At 39.3% G+C, this 10084-nt stretch overlaps 1 long non-coding RNA gene across 1 annotated transcript; it reads left to right on the plus strand.

Moving 5' to 3' along the window:
• Positions 1-455: 455 nt before the first annotated feature.
• Positions 456-7963, plus strand: LOC129051642 (uncharacterized). Its single transcript, XR_008516061.2, has 3 exons — positions 456-580; positions 2950-3028; positions 7412-7963. It is a non-coding gene; the product is annotated as an uncharacterized LOC129051642 (long non-coding RNA).
• The last annotated feature ends 2121 nt before the right edge of the window (positions 7964-10084 follow it).

Here is a 10084-nt window from a genome sequence, read left to right on the forward strand (position 1 = left end):
CCAGAGTCTTTGAAGTAAAATGATGATGACACCTTCTAAATTTACCCATCTCAATCGGGCTAGCACACACTCTGGTTTCCCAGTGCCCATCTCTTCTCCCGCTCTCCTCCACCCAGCAGAACAGACCACCTACTGGAATATGCTAGAACTGCCAGAAACGAGTGACACATTCAACTAGAACAATTGGAGGATTTTCATAAGGGGCTGCTCACGTAGGAGTGGGCGGGTCACAGGGGGCCACAAGAACTTACTAGGAGTGGGTGCAGGCGCTTCTTCTGAGACTGAACTGGAGCAAGGGAAGACCTCGCTGGGACCTGTAGTGTGAGGTGATGTGGACAGGGTGGGCCTCCAGGGTGGGGTGTGCTGGGGAGGGGCCCAGCTGCCTTGCTTCTCACAGAGAGGGTTGAGGAGCAAAGGCCCTAATTTTGCCTTCCTCATTCACAGGGTCCCATGGATGAATCCTGCTGATGACTAGCTAGCCCAAGGATGGAGCCCATGGTGTCACCCTCTCAGGACACAGAGCAGAGAGGGAGAGAGCTGAGAGTGAATCTGAATGAGGGACAGAAGATGTGAGTTACAGGTAACTCATTTTCTTTTCTTTTATTTTTTTGAGACGGAGTCTCTGTCGCTTAGGCTGGAGTGCAGTGGCATGATCTCGGCCCACTGGAACCTCCACCTCCCGGGTTCAAGCAATTCTCCTGCCTCATTCTCCCAAGTAGCTGGGATTACAGGTGCACGCCACCGTGCCCAGATAATTTTGTTTTTGTATTTTTAGTAGTTTCACCATGTTGGTCAGGCTAGTCTTGAACTCCTGACCTCAAATGATCCGCCTGCCTCGGCCTCCCAAAGTGCTGGTGTTACAGGCATGAGCCACCAGGCTTGGCCTGATAATTCATTTTAGATGTGTGTTCAGGCTTGCATGAAAGGAAGTGATGACAGGATCCCAAGACTTAAGAGCTTACAAGTCAACGAAAGGAGTGCACATGTGTGGGCCATTTGAGGAGTGATGACTCGGGATGGAGGTGTAGTCACAGCAGGCCTGGAGTTCAAGTGAGTGATGACAGGAATGGGGATGGAGAAAGTGGAGGTGTAGATGGGAGGACAGGTTGGGTGTGCTTTTGATAGAGGTGGTTAGAGGAAGTTTGCTCCAGCTAAACACACCAGAGAAGTGCCTGCTGAATGATGGAAACAGGTGGACATTTCAGAAAAAGAGGGAAGAAATCACTGATGAGTTAGAAATGGATCCAATGAGGAAAGAGGAGACAGAAGCCACCAATATTCTTATTGCTAGGCCCTGAACCGGCAATAAAAAGGGAAAGGGAGCTGGATTAGGAACACGTGAGGGAGAGAGCCACGAGTTTTTATATTTTTTTGTTTAAAATAACTTCTGATTATATAATAAACACACATTTTAAATAATTTGCAGTAAATAACAAAGTGAAAGCAAGAAATTTAAAATGGCCATAAGTGACTATAATCATGGTTTCTAAGAGATAGCCACTGGTTTTCAGCATTTTCAGTAGATTCATTTAGTACTAAATATTATGTGTGAGTTGCAGATATGCTCTCCTGTGTCGAATCTGCAGAACACAATGTCTGACAACCAGAAAGGGCCAAATAAATCTTTGTTGTATAAATTGTTCTTTGGAGAAATTTAGATCATTCGTATGTGTGTGTGCGTGTGTGTGTGTGTGTGTGCCTGTTTCTAGCATTATAATCTGTTTGCTTTAAAAATACAGTTAGCTTTTCTGTCAATGGAGATTTTATTTATAATTTTCATATTATAAATATGATAACTATTCTATAAACTGTGGTGTATGTGTGATGCTTTGCTTAGTATAAATCGGAATTCATTATTAGACATGTTGAACTTCAGCTTTTGGAAGAATATCCAGATGGAGCGGTATAGCCGTCAGGAAGAGATGTATTGATACTATCACAAATGCCTTAAAATACCAAGTCAATACACCTAGTCTTGCCGTCTCTATTTTTTCCCTTGGGGAGATGTCAGAGAAGCCCAGACAATGGCTGATCATCTAAAATGAAGTGTGGGGTAAAGAGAGGAATAATGGTAGACCCTTAGAGAACGCTCATCTTCAGACGTGAGAAGAAAGAAGGAGAGTTCGGAAACGGACTGCCGAGTGTCTGGGGGTGCCAAGAAACACCAGGACAATGGAATGTCATTACACCGCCAAAAAGTGTGGTGCCATTTGTGCTCCCTCTCCTTCTCAGGAGAAGATCTGGGCGGAAGTGCTGGTTTATGGTTTGTTACTGTATTAGTCCGTTTTCAGGCTACTGATAGAACACCTACCGGAGACTGGGCAATTTACAAAAGAAAGAGGCTTAATTGTACTCACAGTTTCACGTGGCTGGGAGGCCTCACAATCATGGCAGAAGGCAAGGAGGGGCAAATCACATCCTACGCGGATGGCGGCAGTCAAAAAAAGAGCTTATGCAGCGAAACTCCCGTTTTTATAACCATCAGATCTCGTGAGACCCATTCACTATCACGAGAACAGCACGGGAAAGACCCGCCCCCATAACTCAATCACCTCCCACCGGGTCCCTCCCACCACACGTGGGAATTCAAGATGAGATTTGAGTGGGGACACAGCCAAACCGCATCAGTTCGGCAATAGGTACTGGTCAGAGCCAGAGACCAGGATGACCATGCCCCTTCCACTGAGGACTAGAGTGACCAGAGAAGGGAACTCCAGGGTAAAACAGAGCGGCAACCCCTAAGGACCTGGGGGCACAAACAGCACAAAGATCATTTAATGAAGCATTTTCAGAGTTTAGGATATTTCCAACAAAATATTTTCCCCAAAAGGTATCTTTAATAATATTGGATGCCTTGATTTCTAAGAGGGCCCTACAGAGACACATTCGAGTCACTGGTCTCTCTTTCTCCCGTTTATTGGTATTTTCCATACATAATGTCTGGAGCAGAGCATGGAAATGGCCTGAAAATATCCTCTCCTTTGCATACCGGAACACACAGATGGGAGGATGCATCTTCAGGAGCAAGGTGAGCGAGACCTCGTTAGCAGAGGAACAAGTTCAAGACTACACATCTTCTTACTTGTCAGTTTAAATCTCAAGTGAAGAGCGAGCTCACTGCAGGTCTGAAAACAGTATTTCCTGCTGCCAAGACATGAATGAGCTAATTGTGTTTTAAATAGTTCACCTTACAAAAAATTGTCTTTCTTTATGTGAAAAGAGCTGTGATTTACTAATTTTCCTTTCTATTATTTGCTATAGACTTTCCCTAGCATCTTCCTCATAAATCACTTCTCTATTGAAACTAATACTGAAATCTCAGTGTAATTAGTGTAGATTGCAGGACAAGTGTGAAATAAAACAAGCAAATTTAAAATATCTGGGCAGCCCCCTTTCAGGCAGTAATGTAAGGGACCCTTCAATGAGGATTTTCAGGGTAGCATCTTTCACTTTGGCAGCCAATGCAGCATCAAAGGTGACAGGACTGGGCAGTAGGCACTTAGAAAAGATAGCTGCAAATGCTACAAAGAACTAAATTAGTAAAGAAAACTTAATTATCTTGCCTGCAGCCTCCCTCTGGTCAGTATCCCAATTGAACACAGACAAAACTCAGCATTTTTATAAATGCACTACTTCAGACTTAGAATAATTCCTTTCTTAACCACTCGTCTACAACTGCACTGGCCATTTTTTTTTTCTGTCCTTTATCTATAGATTTAGAAACAGTAAATATCAAATGACATCCATTAAATCATAAAAACACATGCTCCTTTGTTTTTTAGGAAACCAGTTTTGACTTTTGTTTTTCAACTTAGAAAATGGGGACAAGAGTATTTTTAAAGATATAAATTATATAGTATGAGCAAGTCACATACTTATCCAAATACTTTCAGAACATTCTGTGACGTTGTTTTATGCACAAACACACATCAACGTGTATGTGCCGTACTATAGACATGAAAGAACATCCTTCAAGCCGAGGGTATAAATCTCATCATGGTACAGAAAATGTGATTAAGTCATTTCTGGAAAAGATATGTTAGTAAATAAGGATGATAAAGAAAAAAGTCTATTTTCATTGAGGTTATAAATTTGCAAGGTTATAAGATTTTCAAAATGTTTGAAACCTATCTTACATGGGAAGACACCCAACAGAAATTACCTTTCATATATCCTCTTCATTCTTTTCTCTCTGACTTGTTAATAAAACTTTAAATTAAAGATGATAGAATCTTAGATAGTGTTAACTGTGTTACTTGCCACTGTTCCACTCTAGTGAGAGGAACAGTTCTGAAACAGTTCTGGAAAGCAGAACATTTCTGGAGAGGGGAACAGTTTTGGAGAGGGGAACAGTTCTGGAGATGAGGACAGTTCTGGAGAGGGGAACAGTTTGGGAGACAAGGACAGTTATGGAGACGAGGACAGTTCTGCAGAGGGAAGTAGTTCTGGAGAGGGGGACAGTTCTGAACAGAGGAACAGTTCTGGAGAGGGGGACAATCCTGGAGAGGAGGATAATTGTGGAAAGAAGGACAGTTCTGGAAAGGGGAACAGTTCTGGAGCTAGGGGTAGTTCTGTAGAGGGGAACAGTTCTGAGAAAGAAAGAAAGTTCTGGAAAGGGGGGCAGTTCTGGAGAAGAGGGCAGTTCTGGAGAGAGGAACAGTTCTGGAGAGAGGGACAGTTCTGGAGAGGAGGACAGTTCTAAAAAGCCGCCAGCAAGAGCTAGATCAACCTAGGCCAGTCTTGAAAATGTTGGGTCTTCTGTTTATATTTGTCTTCCTCTGAGTTATGGATCCAGCCTGGCATGCCTTGAGTCTCTTGCCATTACAGGCCTTTTCTTAATGCAACTGCACTAATACATACTGTTTAATCCTTGAGCCATGACAAACTATGACAGACCAAATGGTGACAGAGGCAAAGAGGAGAAGGCAGAGAAAGGCTTAGAAATGCATCAGCTTCTTACTCAGCCAGTTATTAACGGGAAGGCTGCAATATGGATTAAAACATTGATTACATAGGGAAAAAGTATGAATTTTAGTGTTTAGAAGAATGCTTATTAAGAAGACTACCTCTGAACTCTTTCATGTTTGCTTTTTAAAGTTTTAGGTTGTTTATGAAATCTGATAATAAACTTTCATGTCATGTGTTTGAAACAGTTTGTGGAGACTCATATAAAAAAAAACTCTTTAGATCATATTTCTCTAGTTTTGTTGTATCCTGAAAAATCACCATATGCTTTGAGGTCAAAACTCATGGTTATAAATATCAAAATAAAAAATATTGTATATATTTTTATTATAATATTTTTGTATAGATTGGTGTATAGCCCTGATTTACCTTAAACTAAGAACATGAGTAAGTAGATATATATGTACCCTTGTAGTTATATATAGTTAATGTATATCCAACTCATTGTCATGTTAGCCTCGGCGTGCATATTTTTATATATTTTACACACACACACAAACCAAATTCATGCATATATAACAATTGCCAAATGCAGCTCTCTGTTGATCTTCAAATGTAGTATTTATCTGTCTGCAGACCAAACTATGTGCTTGCTATATCATTACTAGCTCAGGGGGAATCATTCAGACCAATGCAATTTACTCAATATTGGTCAGTTTGACTCCTGACCCTCGTCCCTCGACATCGTATCCTTGGCAACCCTTGCTGTGTGTTAAGGCAGGATGTGCTTATTGGTCTCATCTGTGACAGCTTGCTAAAGGCTGCTTAACATAGCCTGGTCTTTTCACAGAAAATTAGAAATCCAATAATATACTATATTCTGATCAGATTGATATTTACACAAGGAAAACCACAATCGAGGTGTGCTTTCTAAGCACTGTCGAAACTGCCAGGCCCTTTGGTTAGTTCGTTGCGTATACCATGAAGTATGAATTATTTTCTTTGTTGTCTTATGGTTGGTGGGGAGAAAAGGATTCTATGTTTTACCCTCTGTTTGGGAGATCATTACACCTGACATGTATGCACGGATTCATCAGTTGGCAAAATAAACCAGAAAATTTTGTGGAAAATATCCCTTAGGAAATATTATACAATATTTTCATTTTTGTATTTTATTTTTAGTAAATTTTACTGTGTATATATGAGGTATAGAATCAGGTTACTATAGTGAGGTAAACTAACATATTTGTCATTTCACACAGTTGTGCAGTTTTTCACTCTCGTATTTTAAATGAGCTAATTACCAAGAGGGTGTACTATGTTTGTGTATACCTGAGAAATTGTGGAAATTGGAAAATTTATGAATATATATATATATGAATATGTGGGAATGTATGGGAAATAATGCCTGAATCATGAAGGAAATCTTGAAAATATCATTTATATAGACTATTGTTGCCAAATCACTCAAATTCAGTAACAGATAGCTGTAACACATTTCCAAGCAGACAGTAGGGAGATTGGAGATGATAAATTATTATGAAATCAACAGCATCATCCCTGCTTATAAAAAATGGCCAATTGTCTCACACATGTCTCCCAAAATCCACATGAAAGAAACCTCCCTTAGCTGATGTTATACAGTTTTTTCAATTTAACACTTTCTTTTCTCCTTGAGATTTAGAAGTAGTAGCTGTTCATTTTCATGTAAGACAAAATGGTACTTGAAGAATATCTCCAGAGTCTTTGTAAAGAAGGGTGACGTATTCTCATGCTCAAAAGCAGACACGTGCCTACCCACACTCAACAGCCTACATCCTAAAAGCCTACTTCTATTTTTAAAAGTTCAAAAGTAAAGAAGGAAAACAAATGGAAGACAGAGAAAGGAATAGAGGAGGCAACACAGAAGGAAGAAGGAAGGTCAGCTGTTTTTCACTGTAATTGAACTTTCACACTAATGTTTCCTACAGAGAAGGACAAAACAGTTCCCCACAAAGGCTGTCAACAGCACATTGCACCCTGCCCACCGCAGAAAGTGTGGCCACCAGAATGCCACCCGCCATACCCGTGGTGCTGGTGGAGGGTAGTTTTTATTTTTTTGCATTTAGAAAAATCTAGTTAATATTTACTTGTTGTGAAATCCCATGATTTTGATTATCTACTTACATTGATGATACATTTCTGTGGTTGTTAAACAAATTTCACACTTCAAAAAATCAAGTGTATGCTTGTGGAGGGACCAAGTTACTTTGAAAACAGAGCCTTTTAACATTTTGATTCTCTGCTAATCCACAGACAATTCTTGCATGAATTTGACCATTGTGTATACTTTTTGGTGGGATCTGATGTATATAAAATGTTGGCATTTCATATGCTGTGTATATTAAACATTGGTATTTCAGTGATTCTTGCTTAGCCACATCTCAAATATTTAAGATTATCTCCAAAACAAACATGCTGAATTTTATATTTGTCGTTGTCACTTCCCGATTTTTCACATTTTCAGGCTCTGCTCCCTCCAGGCCCACCCGTTGCCTGTCTTCATTCTGGGCCACATACGATTTCTGCCAACAAACAATCACACAGTGGAGCATGCCCACCTGGTGCACAGCTGAAGGCGTGTTCAGTATCAGGAAGAGACGCTGTCCGCCTGGCCACCATTCGCATGGAAGGCAGGGGTGATGTCACTGGACACTGGGCACTGAGCTGGTCCTGGGAGTGGACCAGGCTGCATCAGCTTTTCTTCAAATACCTTCAACACCAGGACAGGTGGTGGTCAGCTCCATATGCACAGGATCATTACAGGATAAATACAGTCATCATTTACTTTACAGTAAAAATAAAAAGAGATGTAATCCTTATACAAATAGAAGATGAGAGTGTTTTAAAAAGCATTTCTTACATATAAATAGTGCATTATGCCTCTGTTTTGTTAAGAGTTTTACTTTTCTAGCTGTGTATACCACTGTTATCAGAATTCAATCACAAATGCAACAAATATCTTTTGCAACTTTTACAATAAATAAGGCTGTGAGAATTTCAGCAAAGAAAAACATGATCTTTGTCCTCGAGGAAGTGATATTTTTTCTATAAGTTTTACTAAAAATTGTATCATTGTCATTATTTTGTTTTATGCATTACTCACACCCAGGGGGCATAAACATCTTCTGTGAAAGCCTTGCATTGTTGATACATTTCTGTGGTTGAAACAAATTTCACACTTTAAAAAAATGAAGTATATGTTTGTGGGGGGACAAAGTTACTTTGATAACAGCCTTTTAACTAACAGTACCCTAAATCCCAATTATTCTGTTTAATCGTTTCTGCAAAATAGCCATAAAAAGTTACACAGCACTCATAAAATTATAGAAATTGTCTGTAAAATCTTACTTTTAGGGAAACCTATATGTGAATCATAAACACATTTATATGCACACAAACACTTGGTCCTAGGGAATGGATGATTTACTTTTTATAGGAGAAAATGACCCCGGAAGTCAGTCATAACTTAGAGCTGTGGTTGCCATCGCGTCACTGGTTACAGAAGATAACTTGCTTTGAGAAAGTCATATTACTGGGAAAACAAGTGGTAGAATTTGTATTACGTTACATCAGGAAAGGGCTTTATAAATCCTCAGTGCCAAAGATAGCCAAACTGTTATCTACCAGCAGAGCTTATCCTTAAAATGAAATGTGGTATACAAAACAGCTGAAGGTAGGTCTGGAAAGCCCATCCCCACACAGGGCCCACTTGCAGGAGCTTCTAACCAGTCACTGAGCCCAGGGCAGTGAGGTTGGCTCAGCAGACCAGCCCTTGACCAACAAGAAGTCTATGGTGCCACAACGATAAGCTGTATCTAAATGGAGACCCGACTAACTCAGGACCAAAAGCCAGCTCTCCCATCTCCCATCCAGGAGCGGTTTCCTCCATACTAAATTGAGACGTATGCATTTTTCTATGTGGAGAAAGCATATGATTATTTAGAATAGAACAGTGTCCTACCTTTGGCCTGAAATCAGAGCACTTTTTCATTTCACATGTCAAAAGATATCTATAGTTTATATTGTCCTGGGCTTTAAAGTGTTTGTTTGATACTTTTAAAATACAATCATTTAGAAAAATGTCTATTTTGCATTATATTTCTAATTTGGAGCCAAATTCATAATTTTTATATAATGCAGATTGTATTTTTTAATTGCAATTTACTCTTTATTATTGAAACTGCTCATGTTTTTCCAAGTCAACTGTTAGTCATTTATTTCTCATTATTTGGAGGTAGAGAGAGTCCTTGATTCATCATAAAGTCTTTTGACTCTGACAGGCCAGGGTTCGAACCCTTGCTCTGCCCATGGATATCCTGGCAGTGTGACCACTGTCCCCTTCTCTCACATGGAGTGTGCAGATACTTACTTCATTGACGTGTGAGCCATACGTGGTGCATATTAAATGCTTACAATTAGTTTTTGCAATAATATACCTTATGTGTATTTTTGTGTGTAAGTATTTTTTATTTGGTGCTTGTAAGCATTCTATCTAGTAAGTCTTTGTCCTTCAAAGTTTTTGTTTTTAAAAATCCAATCTGCACTTACATTTTATAAAGTCTTGGTTAAACTTTTATTATTAAATAATTGTTCAAATGCACCTTGAAATTTTATTGTTTAACGTGTTATTTTCTGAAAGAAAGATGTCGATTTTGGTGATTTTTAAGAAGGAAAATATTAACTAACCACTGCATTCATATTTAGCAGCCAAGCAAGCACATGAAGTGTTACAGTCAAGAACCAAATTGTGTGATTTGGGGGAAGAAATGTTCTTTCATGCTACTTAGCAGCCATTTTCAATTTCACCATAAACTGAAGTTTTTAATTTCTTTTCTTTAATTTTTTAAAATTTCAATAGCTTTTGGGGTACCAGTGGGTTTTTTTATATGGATGAATTATACATAGTGGTAAATTCTGAGATTTTAGTGTACTTGTGTCACCTTAGAAGTGTACATTGTATCCAATATGGAGTTTTTTATTCCTCACCCCCTTTTCACCCTTCCCCTTCTGAGTCTCTAAAGTTCACTGTATTACTTCGTATGCCTTTGCATATCCATAGCCTAGCTCCCATGTATAAGTGAGAAGCTACAGCATGTGATTTTCCATTCCTGAGTTATGGATTTGTTATTTTCTAAGT

This window comes from Pongo abelii, chromosome 17 (genome assembly GCF_028885655.2).
Source record: "Pongo abelii isolate AG06213 chromosome 17, NHGRI_mPonAbe1-v2.0_pri, whole genome shotgun sequence".
Lineage (NCBI taxonomy): Eukaryota > Metazoa > Chordata > Mammalia > Primates > Hominidae > Pongo > Pongo abelii.